The sequence below is a fragment of the Lissotriton helveticus genome, chromosome 4_1, assembly GCF_964261635.1.
Source record: "Lissotriton helveticus chromosome 4_1, aLisHel1.1, whole genome shotgun sequence".
In the NCBI taxonomy this organism is placed as follows: domain Eukaryota; kingdom Metazoa; phylum Chordata; class Amphibia; order Caudata; family Salamandridae; genus Lissotriton; species Lissotriton helveticus.
In genome coordinates, this window is record NC_136063.1 from 1,163,049,601 (window position 1) to 1,163,064,017 (window position 14,417).

The following is a 14,417-nucleotide window of genomic DNA, read 5'->3' on the forward strand; positions in this document are numbered from 1 at the left end:
ACTGTTTAATTCACAGAATGGGTGGTCAGAATTGACTGCTGGTAGTATTATAAAGATCGCAGAAAAACCTGAAATGAGTATTGGACTGTAGCAATACATTGTCACAGGGGCAACAGGGTAAAGAAGGGAACCAAGAACTCTTGTGGGGAAATGCTTTCAAAAGTGCAAAATTCGAACCTAAAATGACTAAGAAAGAATCTCTAAACTGGGTAAGTAGTCGATACTAAGTAAGGTCCCAACCCGTTGGTGGTAATTATTTGTAAGTAGCGTGAAACTGAGGTCAGTCATAATGCTCTTGCAATTCAGATTTTCACACTTTGTTTGATAAAAAGATCTTTTACCTGGAACTTTGAGCTACTAGCAGTCTGGTTTGATTTATGGTAAAGATTTGGAATTCCAAGTTCAATAAATACCTGCTTAACATGTACTAGCCAGGAGATCAAGCCCAATTTATCCTGACTCATGTAGTCCTCGATAAACAGCTGAGATACTTTAGCTTCTGGTGTATTCCAGATCTTTATCTATTAGAGTAGTGAGTTGATTTTCATTGCATCCCCCCAAAATGAAAGCCCAAGTTCTAAGCTGTGCTCTTGGGAATTTCCAACAATCTACATAAGAATGTATTCTCCAGCTGTTGCAATTTCCCTGAGTGTGTACAGCCCCTGAACACTGTTCCGTATGTGCCAACAGAAAGACATTTACTTTTGTATAAAGCTATAATTTCCTTTGTGGGCTTGTGGCCTAGTTTGTTGGCAAATTAAAAAATGTGTTCAATGGCCCCAGCACATTTTTGTAATCTCTAAGTCAGTAAATGTTCCATTGTACATTAGATTGAAAAATTATCCCAAGATAATTACATTTTTGCACATAACTGTCCCACCAATATGAGCGAGCATTTTTCGGGCCAAAGATCAGAATAAAATATTTCTGCTGGTTCAGTTTTAAGTCAAGATTACCCATAAAGTCATTAGAAGAATCCAATAAAATCTGTAGACCATTGGTAGTGCGAGTTACTAAAACCATGTTGTCCGCGTAGAGTAAAATTGGTCTACGCGGCTCCCTGCCATAGGTAGATCTTTCCCTTTTTGTGTTAGCATTGAGTCCAAAGCACTAACATAAAAAAAGAAATAAAAAGGGGGCTAGAATATAGCCCTGCCTGACCCTACGGGCATTCCTAATAAAAGGGGTGCATTTTCCTTCCTGACCATAACACATTTTTGTTACTGTACCACAATGCAAGCATTTACAGAAATCCTTCAGGGGGTCCTCGATACGCACCTCTCTCATCAAGTCCCATAGTTTCCCCTTGTCCACCATATCGAATCACCTGAAATTCTATTCCTGACAGAGACCTGGCTCTCAGCTGACACAGTGGCTGAGCCCGGGCTGGCTTTGCCTCGGGATATCAGCATTGCGACTTTCAATTGAGAGAAGAGAGGTGGCAGCATTGCAGTCCTTTCAAAATCCAGCTACACCTGCACCTTCACAAAAGAGGCCCTGGTGGGCTGTTGGTGTGCGCACTTTAAGATCATCCTCAATGCCACCTTTACCATGTCTGGGCTACTAGTCAATCGACCGCCTGGCCCTCAAAAGAGTTCAGGGCTGCTCTGTTGAGGCAGTAAGTACTTTGGCTATCAGATCTGCCAACTTCCGCATTATTGAGATTCTGAGCATACACCTGGACAACAAAATTGACTCTGAATTGGGTAACTTTTTAGCAGACCTTGATGCCCTCCAGCGGACTCATCTTGTCCCAGGCTGTACTCACTCTGTTGGGCAACTGCTTGACCCGGTCTTCTCTAGTCTCACTGACTTCAAAATCAATGCTCCCATACCGATGAGCTGGTCCAACCACTACCTTGTACCTACGATACTCTTGGGGGGTAGTGCCCCTCCAGGGGGTAGTTCGGAAGTCAGTCCTAAAACGCCCCTGGCACAAACTGGAAATCCATGAATTCCATGCCCTTCTCCTTACATGCCAGATTACCCGGATTCAGCCGATAAAACCCTGTCCGATTTGATTCAGCAGCCTCTCGATACACTCATTTCTCTGAAGTGGTCACAGAGTCGTAACAGCAAATCCAGCCCATGGTACAACAGTAAGCTAGCCACTATTCGGAAAGCTTGAAAAAGGTTGGAACCGGCATGGAGACGGAATTATGACCCTGTTTTAAAGGGGCACTACCACACAGCTATCAAAAATTATCATAGGGCCATCAAGAAGGAAAGGGCGGCCTACTTCGCTGACGAAATCAGATATAGCCGCAATCCTGGTAAAAGCGTCTTCTCTATACTTAAAGATCTTAAATCTGCAGGATCATCTAAAGCGCCTCTGATTTAGTCTGACCAGCAATGCGAGGACCTTGCCACCTTCTTTATTAAGAAGGATTGAGAACATATATAGGACCTTCCCCCACACTGTATTCAGATCAGGCCCTGTTCACAGGCCTCTTGTCACCCCATACTCTCTGTCTTCCCATCGATCTCTCAAGATGAGTTGCGTACGCTATGCAGGAAAGTCGAGTTGGGGTCCCCTGCAGACCCTCCTACGTCTGAGCAGTTCCTTAAATCTCTGCTCCTTCCACCTATTTGTCAGCTGATAATATGTCCCTGTCCATGGCGGTTGTCCCCAGGGCTAGGGAACAAGCCATGGTGGTCCCTCTATTATGAAAACCCACATTGGACACTGCTAAACCAGAGAGCTTTCTCACTGTCTCTCTCCTGCCATGGGTTTTCAAGATTGCCGAGGCTCACATCAATTCCATTCGGACAGGATTCCTGGAAAACAATAACACGCTCTATTCTTCTTAGAATGGCTTCAGCCCGGGCCACAACACAGAGATTGCTCTCCTTGCTGTAACCGAACATCTGAGGGAGGCTTTAGACACCGGTCGTAATTAGGCGCTGATACTTTTAGATCTCAACGCTGCATTCGACACAGTATCCCATCAGATTCTGTTGCAACTTCTGTAGGAGGCTGGCATTGAGGGTCCGGCCCTGGGCTGGTTTGCCTCTTTTCTCTCTTAGAGAACCTTTCAGGTGTAACACCCCCCCTTCAGCTCCCTGACACACACTATCAAACAAGGGGTTCCACAGGGCTCAGCGTTGAGCCCAACTCTACTCAGTCTATATGTTCAACCTCTAGCAGCAGTTGCTAGGAGTAGAGGACTAACGGCGGTATAATTTGCTGACGATACCCAGCTGGTTGTAGCACTCTCTGATGACTCCACACAGGATGCACGTAAGTTCAGGAGTGATCTCACTGCCATTGCAGAGTGGATGACTGCCAACTGCCTCCATCTAAATGCTAGCAAATCCGAGATTCTGCTAGTAGGGAGTGACACTGAGCTGTGGAGTGAGAACTGGTGCCCTGTGACATTGGGCTGTGCACCTGTCCCTCAACAGGTGGTCCATAACCTGGGAGTATGGGTTGGTTCAGCCCTTTGCTTCCAGGTCCAAACAAAAAAAGTAGCTGGGACCTGCTTTGGACTCCTACGAGGGCTCAAACCGCAATTTTTTTTTTATCTCACAGTCCGACAAATCACCATCCAGGCTTCCATTCTATCTAGGCTGGACTACACATTTCACTCTACCTGGGGGCTAATAAGGCTGAACTTCTAAGTTAACTAAGGGCTCATAATGCGGCTGCCAGAACCCTACTTGGCCTCCCAAGAACCTCCCCTATGACCAATGCCTTCTGCAGATTTCATTGAGTTCAAGTCCCGCTGCATTGCCCATAAAATCTTGAATCTCTCTTCCCCAGGTATCCTGGCGAACCTGCTCTCATCTTATACACCAACTCGCCAACTACGATCGATGGGCCTGCATTTGACGGTTGTCTCTCGTGTCAGAAAAGAGCGAGCAGGAGGAGGCTCCTTTAGCGTCCTGGCTGCAAAACTCAGGAACTCTCTCCCGGTGCACACCCGTAGCATTAACAATGGCATGGTTTTTACCAAAGCCATTAAAACTCATCTTTTCCTTATGCTGTAGGCCTTGTCATCCTTCTGTATCCCACCAACTTCTGCTAAAGTTAGCGCTGGTTGGCCCCTTTGCTGGGGCAGCTGTGCGCTTTATGAAACCTGTAACATAACAAATGCACAGGAGAGGACCATAAATGCCATCTGTAAGGAACCTCTACTGGCTTTGACAGATTTACTGGTTATTAAAAGTAGGTTTAGGGATTGTTCCAGTGTACTTAAACAGGTACAGAAACCATATTGACATCTCAGAAACATTCCTTTGACTACGCCCAGTCTTCCAATTTTTGGAGACTAACGCTTCTTAGGATCTTTACTGACGAATCCAGAAACAATATGGGGCGATAACATCTTGGGAGGGTTCTGTCCCCTTTTTTTATAAATTGGGGTAATGGTGGACTCACTCCATGTACCTGGTAATCCCAGTTTGATAGCCGCCCTGAAGAAGTTGGCTATTAGCGGTGACCAAAAGTCAGGATTTTGTTTGAAAACATCATTTGAGACACCGTCTTGCCCTGGTGCCTTGGCTGCAGGTCATCTTAAGATGGCTCTGGATACGTCATTAGAGTCTATCGATTCATTCATAGTTAGTGCACAATTTAAATTTGCTGTATCATTTAGATTTACCTGAACAGGGGAGTTATTTTAATGGCTGAAAACTTTGGAGAAATGTAGGGCCCATTTGCCAGCGGGTATGTGACATTCTCTCGTAAAGTTATGTTTGGAAATAAAGCGTTGATTTACAACTTCCCAAATAGCCCTGTTGTCTTGGAGCATTGAAGCACATTCCAGATCTTTCCAGGCTTTTCTTTTTATCTACTCTTTTGGAAGAAATGTGAAAAGATATTGGCATGTTGAAGTGTGAAAATAAATAACCTCATCATCAGAGGATTAAAATCACTACATGGTCAAAGCTTAAAGTAATCATCCCTGCTTCTAAGTCTGAATGTAAGACCTGATCAAGATCACCTAATGGAGTTATGGGGCAGGAGGGGTGGACTAAATCTTCACTCAACATGAACAGAGCCAGTGTTCACTTCAAGGGAAAGCAGCCTACATACTCTATAGAGACATACATGGGACATCAAGGATCCAATTCTCAAAGCTTTGTTGGTGATTTACTTTGTAGAAGCACTGGCGTACTCCTACTGTTCAGGAGTAAGCCATAAGTACTACAGAGGTAGCTCACAAGTACATATAGCAATATTTTGAGAATAGGGACTTCTATCTTCCACCTTTGTCAGAGCAAGATCTTATATAATGCATTTTCTGTGTACTTAAACATTGTAACTAAGACCATGATCCTACTTTGACATTTAGCTCCCAGCTTCTGTTCTAGAAAAAGAGTCATTTTTGCAAGGACCTCTGTTCTCAGGATCAATGCTCTGCAACATGAGGGCAAGGTCTATTTCCAACGTTCCTTTGTGTGACAGCCATACCGTCCTAAAATCTCTCCTCTGTACATCGTCTTTCTTTTAGAATACCTTTCTACTACTGTTGATTGTGATGGGCACTCAGAAGTGAGCCTAAAATATCATTTTGTTTATAAACCCTAACCTCATTTTCCTATTAAACAATTGATCATGTTTTGTCCATGTGCAGTATAATTTCTGTGCTGTGGCATACATAATGCAATGTATACACACAGATTGTGCTGTCAACTTCTACCAATGACAACCACCGAAATATTCAATTCCATAACTGTATGAGAGCCATTAGGAGCTAGATGGGCAAATAATGCCTCAAACTGTACTCGGAGAACACCGAGGTTATCCGTTTTGGCAATAACCCACAATTCTGGAATCCTACTTATTCGCCCACAGAATTAGGGGCACGCCCACCATCAGTCCAAAAAAGCAAAGAACTGTGGAGTTTTGATTGATGATAAAATAAACTTTAGCAAATACGTCATTGCAGTTACTTCCTCGTGTTTAAACACACTCAGAATTAATTAAAAAGTCCTGCCTTTTATACACCGGTTCAAGCAAAACAGTGGTTACCCTACTAATTCTATCCAAATTTGATTACTGCAACAGACTTAACGTAATTTTCAAAAGCAATATCTTAGCACAGAATGCAGCCTCTAGACTCCTAATCCCAAAATTTCAGCTAGTTTCTCAAGCCATGAAAGGGCTTCACTGGCTACCAGTAGGAAAGCACATCATATTCAAAGTTCTCTGTTTTACCTTTGAAGCTCTTCACAACTCAGGCCTGATCACCCACATTACATTTTAACCTGGGGTGCACCCAGAAGGAACTTACGCTCAAAACAATCTTTTCTGGTCACCGTCCCCAGATTTAAAAGGCACAAATGGGGCAGCAGCTGTTTTGCCTCAAGATCCTCCAAACTCTGTAATACCTTACTGAATGTTGTTGAAAACTTGGCTTTTTAACAATTAATACATTTCTTCACTTCCACGTATGCAATGCTGAGCCAGCGCCAAGACATCCCCGGGTATTTGAGTGCTTTATAAATGTATTAATATACCATATAGATTCAGTAGTTTCTTGACATATTTAATCACTCCCTTTTCGTATGGTTTCCAATTGATCTGTGGTTGCACATTTCTAATAGCATCAGGCTGTACCTCCCTTTTGTAAAAGTTAAACACACACTCTTCCAGACAGAAAAAGTAGTAGTGGAAATCTTTTGCAATTGCACTATGACCTAATCAATGATAAAAGTGCCTGTAAATTTGACTGATCAAATCACCAGTAGAATTATTCCACCTAACAATAAATATTACATGTTGAACAGAAAAACTCTAGCTACTTTCCCTAGATGAAAACATAGTTATACGGTATGCATCATTTGCTATAAACACATCTTCTATAGTATATCTCCCACTTTGAAATCAAATTAGAAAAACATATTTGGATCATGTAAGTTTGTATTTGAATGATAATTTTCATTGAACTTTTGACTGTACATTTTTGTCTGTCTTGTTTAGTTACTTAATTTTGCATACATTGAATATTTTAATACATTTTTATACTTTGTTTTTAAAAGTTTTTTGACAAACTGAATGATTGACTAAATAATCTGGGGTGGAATATAGCAGTCAATTCTAATGTTAAGTTTTGTTTGCGAGCTTTCTTGGATAACAAAATTGAGACTGGATTTGTAATTTTCAATGATTCTTCATTTAATTTCTTGTATCCTTTATTGTATTTCTTTATCAACCCACAAGTCATTTGCTCTAGAATGCTTTTATGCTTTTTCAGGGCCAAACGTATTTATGTCTTCCAAGACTTGGGCTCTCATTTCAAGTTTGGTAGAAAAATGTATCATATTTGGGACATATCCATGGTTTCTAGTTTTCAACAGGAAAATAAAGCGTCACATGCATAATAATGTTTTCATAGGCTGAATTCTGAACGTATTGCCCTTTTCTTGGTCTTTCCCGTTGAGTAATGTTAATAATTTTGAAATGACAGAATCTATCAAGAGAAAACTGGCAGGGGGTGATAATCATTACACATCTCTTAATTTTGGGATTGGAATTCAGCATTTAAAAGGAATGAACTCCTAGATGGTCACTCAGTAGTGTAAAACACTGTCCAGCAAACCTTGTGAAGTATATATTATGGCTCAGTTCTCATACAGAAATGTGGGGAGTACATCTTCCTAAGTGTCTCATACTTAAGAAATCTCAAAACCAAAACTGAATATCAACCGGGAATGCTAGCCTGTTTTTTTAAAAAACAAATTGCAAAAATATTCTGGATGGTGAGGTCAATCTCAGAGGCCACCATTAGAACCAGAGTTAACAACATTACAAATAACTGGAAAACTCAGTACTTCCACCACAATATGCACACTTAGCTATATAAAAAACATAATGATGAAATCAAATGTCACCTTTCCTTTTCTCTTTCCATTCCATTCTGATCTTGCATTGTGCATGCACTGTATCTTGGTACGACCAAAGCTTTTGTGGCTGGAAACAACTACAGTAATGCATGAATTAACAAAAGAATGGATTCATAAATAAGAAATCGAAAAATTCTCAAACCTCTGAGGGTTATCCCGAGATGGAACTAAGACTGAAAATTGAAGAAGCAGATTACACTGAAATAGGGGTCGTAAACAGCCATGTTTTTCAGATGTTTGCAGGTAGGCAAGACATTGTCCTGATTCATGACAGCAAAGGGCAGAGAGTTCTAAAGTGTATCAGTGAGACAGGAAGCTGTGCACTAGCAAATCTAGTGTGATGGGGAGCTGGAAAGGGAAGAATATTGATAGAAATGGAGCGAAGGGTATGAGTGTACCAATGTTGCAAAAATCAAGATATGAGCAAGTTTCAGAATTGACAATGTTATGTCATGCAACTTGAGAAACAATGTTTATCTTCATGCCCCAGGTGTTTTGGTGTGCTGCCAAGCTGGGAGCTCATTTCACTGCGGTGGGGGCTGATTTAGTTGATAGGGACGTGTGTGTGCTTCTAAAGAAACAAAGCGAATGGATTTGTGCACAGGTAGGTCCCCATCAACTAAATCAGTCCCAGCACAAAAACGCCCGGTAGCCAGTCCGGCCCTGACCGACGGATTCCCCGGTGTACTGATTCTCCATTTCCTTATAGCTGCCATGTCTACAATCAAACCTTTTGAAGCCATTCACTTCAGTTGATAATACAAGTGTCAAGGGGGGCATGGGTCTAGCCAGCGCTATATAAAACACTTTAAATAAATAAAATAAATAAATACAACTGTAATTCACAATTGTTCAGAGGGAACTTGATAGTTGGCTCCATATCTTATAGGCTTTAACTGAAAAATACTTTCCACCTAGATGGGCTTTTTTGGGACTAGGCCGATGGCAGATTGCAAAACACTCCTAGGAGTATATTTGGTAACATGGGACATGAGAACAAGGGTACTAGAACCATTTATCACTTTATGTGCCAGCCATAAATCTAAAACCTACCCTCTGCTTAACGGGAAGCCAATGCAATTTACGCCTGCTTCCGTGATGTGCTTCAATTTACACATTCCAAAAGCAAGCTTAAATCTGCATTCTGGATCAGTTGACACCTTAACAAATTTCTTTCCTGCAAGCCAAAATAGCAGGCACTGACTTAGTTGATCCTGGGAAGAATGGATGATAAAACTATCATAGCTTGAAGCTCTGACTGAATGACTCTGATACTTTTCATGAGGATTCTCATTTGGTAGGAGCATGCAGTCAACACATTATTAATTTGTGTTTACAAAGTCTTTGTCTATCTTAAAGCCTAAATGTGTTATCACATTGAGTGAGTTAGGTGGAGACCTTACATTTACAGGACAGAAACTGTTGCTCCATAAAGAGTTATGTTTTTGCTAATTCAAAAGTGGATAACAAAAGGCAGGGCTTAAGATATTGCTGAAGTTCTTCAGTAGAACGGTTGAAGCGCACTAAAACATGTGTGTCTTCAGCCTATAGGAATATCAAGAAAGGACTAGCTTAGTTGTGTTAACGATACTCAGAAGGTACGTCTGTAGGCAAACCAATTGGTTTGGTCATGAAGCCCTCACCCACCAACCTAGTTGGTGGCATGCTTCATCATCGGGCCCACCACAGTGACACCGAATGTGTCCCGGGTGTGCTGCGACTCCAGATTACTGAGGAGCTGGTATGCTTACTGAGTGTGCAGTGAATAGTGGGTATGAACGTGATGTTTAAAAGCTATGCAGGTGGTCCCAGTTCCCGAGGGTATAAGGATAATTTTAATTCCTGGGCCCCTACTAGCAGATAAAAAGGCTTGCGGACGATGTGGAGTGTATTATGAGCTCCTACGTCCTATGTGGTCTACATGTTTCAGCCAGGCCTTTTGTTAAAACTGGCTTTCCTCAGGACTAATGAGTATGTGTGGGTGAAAAATAAACTATATTAAGTGGTTTAGTGTGTGATAAAAAAGTGTCGCACTCGCTAAGGTGCTGTACGTGTTAGAGGGGGATTCCCTCTGCTTTAACTTGCTACTTGCTGTTAAAGCCTCCTGGGTCACCTGGCAGGGAGAGAAGACCGATATTTCCGATCAAAGTGCTCCTGCGACCTATCGTCCTGCTCCGGTGTCCCGAGTGAGACCGGAGCAGGACGATAGGTCGCAGGCCCGATGATGAAGCATGCCACCAACTAGGTTGGTGGGTGAGGGCTTCATGACCAAACCAATTGGTTTGCCTACAGACGTACCTTCTGAGTATCGTTAACACAACTAAGCTAGTCCTTTCTTGATATTCCTACATATAACCAGGGGATCCGGACTAGCTTACCTAGTCCTCTCTCTCCATTTTGATGTGCTGCTGTCTTCAGCCTATGCCATAACGTCCAGACCAGAGGATTCCAACCTGTTCTACAGCTAGAGCTACTTCTGAGCCATGAAAATTCTATTGAGCTACTAAGTACCATAATAACCATTAGAATAGTTACCACATCAGACAACATCTTCAGATTATCATATTCCTGAAACTAACACACTTACACTTTAACTTGATTTACTTTAATTTTCTTTCCCATGCCTAGGCTTACACACACAGTGTGACTGACATTGACGAATGGGTGAAATTGTGTAATTTTTTTCTTGTACAATTCCTTGACTATTTTACCTAATTATGATTTCGTAGTGAAATGCAATTTGGCGCTGGCTCACGGCACTTTTTTCATTCTCCAAACATGCCCATCACATTAAAAAGTCTGTGAAGATACTGACAGGAAAGTGATTGGAATAGAAAATGGTGCTTTGCATGACATTTTTAACTCTAACCAGTCTCCGCTGATATGTAGCAGAGCTTGTTAATGCAAAATGAGCGCTTAGGTAAAGAAATTAGACAAAATAGCGTAACGTGAAATTTAGGAATTTCACTAGCATTATTAAAATTTCTCCCAATTGCCTACTATCAATTTGGGTTCTGCTTTATTATAAATAAGCAGATGGTTTGGCTGCATGGCATTTGGTCATGTTGGAGGCTCATCCTGTCAGTCAAACTGAGGGGGATATGTACAATGAAGTGACAGAGGGTGTTGTTAGCCGCCTGGACATAACAACATGCTCCGCCACTTCGGACACGCAAGGCTGCACCATATTTACAAGAATGTGGTGCAGCCTTGCGTTTCCCCCTGCGATGGCACTAAGTTTAAAAACTTAGCGCCAACGCAGGCACCCTTGCACCAAAGTGCAAAGGTGTCTGTGGGCATGGGAAGATTGGTTATGTGTAGGACGGTGTCCCTTCCTGCACATAAACAATCCTAATATACATCAAAAATCTAAAAAACATAAACAATCCTAAAATACATAAACAATCCTAAAATACATAAACAATCCTAAATGCTTGCTGCATAAACAATAAACAATCCTAAATGCTTGCTGCGTCTGTCCTCGAAATTTAAAATGCATACACAATCCTAAAATACATAAAAATACAATACATAAAATATAAACAGTAAACAATATAAAATATATCAAACAATAAACAATATAAAATAATACAATAAACAATATAAAATATATAAACAGTATAAAATCCATAAACAATCCTAAATGCTTGCTGCATAAACAATAAACCATCCTAAATGCTTGCTGCTTCTCTCCTGGAAGTGAGAGGACTGGACTTTTCTCTTTACATTCTGCTTTCTAAGTTTCTCCATGGGTTTGAGTTGAGCTTGCCTCCTGTTGGAAGTATCAGGGCCATTAAAGGCTTCACCTGCAGCACCTGGGTTCATCTGCTGAGAGCCCTACTCTGCCAAGTGGTGCCAATTCCAGCTCTGGCCGTTGGAAGTGAGTTTCTGTGCCAAAAGAAGAAACCAACGCATCAACTCCAGGGTCACTTTGGAACTTGCGCAATCTCTGCAAAACTTGATGCATCGTCTCTGCCTTCAACAAAGCTGTGGTCCCTGCTCGATATAATGATAGTGACTTACAATGCAAACCCTGACTTTATCACAGTGCCTATGAAGGACTGCCACCACGTGAGACTTGAGCACCGCTTCACTGAAGTCCATGATGCACTGCTCCGATGCAGCAATCAACGCATCGTGGCTTGACCTTCGACACTACATCGACACAGCACCGCCATCAGAACTGACACTTTGCTGAAAGCAATGCATCACCTCCTATGCGCAATGCCTTGTCCCTGGGTGCCGACTTCATCATCGACACTGCATAGCAGTAAGGAATCGAGGTATCACACCTGCAATCAATGCATCACTTCCCCTGTGCCTTGCTCCATCCCTGGAAGTTAGGTACTTAACGTCACTGCACTGCCTCCAATAACAAATTCATCACTTACTACTAGCAATACAAAATACCTCTGCATTTGGAGAGGGATACAATATTAAGCAAATGGGTCTCAGGCCAATTTGAAGCTATTGACCACAATATTTGGTATGAATATGTACATTGGAGTGATTGTTGACTAAACACAGTCACCTCTTGTATGATACCTAATGCGCATAAAATTTCCTGTACCTTACAGTGACTCTCCAATGAACCAACATTTAATGCCATCATGAATTAGTGATGTCTGATAATTTGGTTTGTATGCTGTCACTGTAAGATTTGTAAACTGATTTGTACCTTGTTTATGCAGCAATTTATCTCAGATGTAAATGTAAATGTAAATGTAAATGTGTTGGACTTGTAAAGCGCACAGCTGCCCGTGAGCGTCCCGGCGCTGAAGACCGCTGGGGAACCCGTCCTGGCTTTCCCTGTGAGATGGTCCCTTCTGGGTATCTCCAAGGTGAAACCAGGCATCCCCGGCATCCGTGGGGGGCCGTTGTAGAGATGAGGCAAGCTTAATGCCCAGAGTTGCTGAGTGTGATCCCTGGTTAGAGTAGGCACCGAGGCGAGAATTGTCGAGTCCGCTGACCCTGGTCCTGTAATCATTAAAGTTATTTATTTATTTTATTTCTCTTGCTGTCTACACAAACTTTTCTAGCCTGGTGCATATGTCTCCTTGTAAAAAAAAGTTGATATTAAAATATAATAATTCTTGCTATATCCTGCCTTTGGAATTGTCTTTGGGAATGTAACTGTAAATTGTAATTGTAAATTGTTTTTATATAGCGCTTATTATCCCCGACGAGGCATAAACCTTTTCTAATGCTGGCATCTATAATATATTTGACTAAAGTAAGTAATGAGGAGAACTGTCAGAATAGTTTAATTCAGGAAATTGTACTCCTTTTTCAGGAATTTGCACTCTTTTTAGAAGTATCTTTACCTACATTTACAGTGCTATGGAACCATCAATCAGGCGTGCTGGCTATTATCTGAGTGTGTGAGGTTAGAATATTTGCCCCACACCTCTTGCGTAACGTGCAAAACATATTTTAATTTATCTTAAACACCCACAACACGATTGTGTGCATGTTAACATGATTAAGTGATGTTACTTTGAAAGCCAAAATGTTGTCGACATTATAGACATATATATTGTCCTATTGGGTGTATTTATTCTATTATTAATTTAGATTCGGTGATATTTTTGTAAATGTTGTTTAGAGCACAACATTTATGTCAGACAGACATTCCGTCAAAGGTAATCTGCCACTCGGTGCCAGGTGGTCAGAAGGATTTGGCCTAGACCTTCTTTCTTACAAGTGGACCATGGTTTCCCCCCCATCGCTTCTTACTTGGCCAAATTATCCTTATTTGAAACAAATTAACTTTTCACAGAAGAAAATAATACCATTTCTCACTGACAAATGGTCATAGCAGTTATACTCAAATGGTCATAGCGGTTATACTCTGTAGTAAAGAAAACAACCCACGTATTGCTGGCTCTTGGTCTCACTGTATTCTTATCCCAAGTAGATACTGGTTCTGAGAACGCCAGCTATTTTCTTTATTTGATTTTCCGTATGTTGCATCGTTAATCACATATGCAGGTGTAAATTCTGAGGTACCATGTCTTACATTTCCTATAGTTTCCTGATGGGGGTTAGGTCTTGATCTCACCCAAACCAGTAACCGCGCGGCACACAGGAAGAAAGACTTTGGATCATCTTTGTTTGAAAAAGCGAGTACAGATTCTTAGTTAGTTTAGTTATTGTGCTTTACGGGACGCCTCTCTAACATGACCCAGAGAGGCCATTTGTAATGAATACACCAAACCATTTAATACTTTTCTTCATTTTTCACATAACCTGGCTATTGCATTTTACCATTTACAAATCACCCTCAGGTCTAGATTTCAGCTATTTGTTAGTTTGGTAGATTGACCTTTGTAGAAAGGAGGTCCACTCAGGAAGGTTGAAATACAGGAAGCTTTATTGAAGTTAGTTAGATGTAGATAGTTCCAGTCCCGCAGGTAATTAGGATCTGTGGAGCAGCCCCACCAGGAGCAGCCTGCATGCTGCTCAACCCATTCTCAACTGTCACCTCCAGCCTCTCAGGCACCCAACATTCCAATTGCATCATAACTCCAATATTCCGTGCAGTAAACACACAAACACACTGGCTG

At 41.6% G+C, this 14,417-nt stretch overlaps 1 protein-coding gene across 1 annotated transcript in view; it reads left to right on the forward strand.

Annotated features, from left to right (window-relative positions):
* CDH12 (cadherin 12) overlaps nt 1-14,417 on the forward strand; it is a 1,332,533-nt gene that overhangs the window by 104,926 nt on the left and 1,213,190 nt on the right. The gene's annotated exons all lie outside the window — the stretch shown is intronic.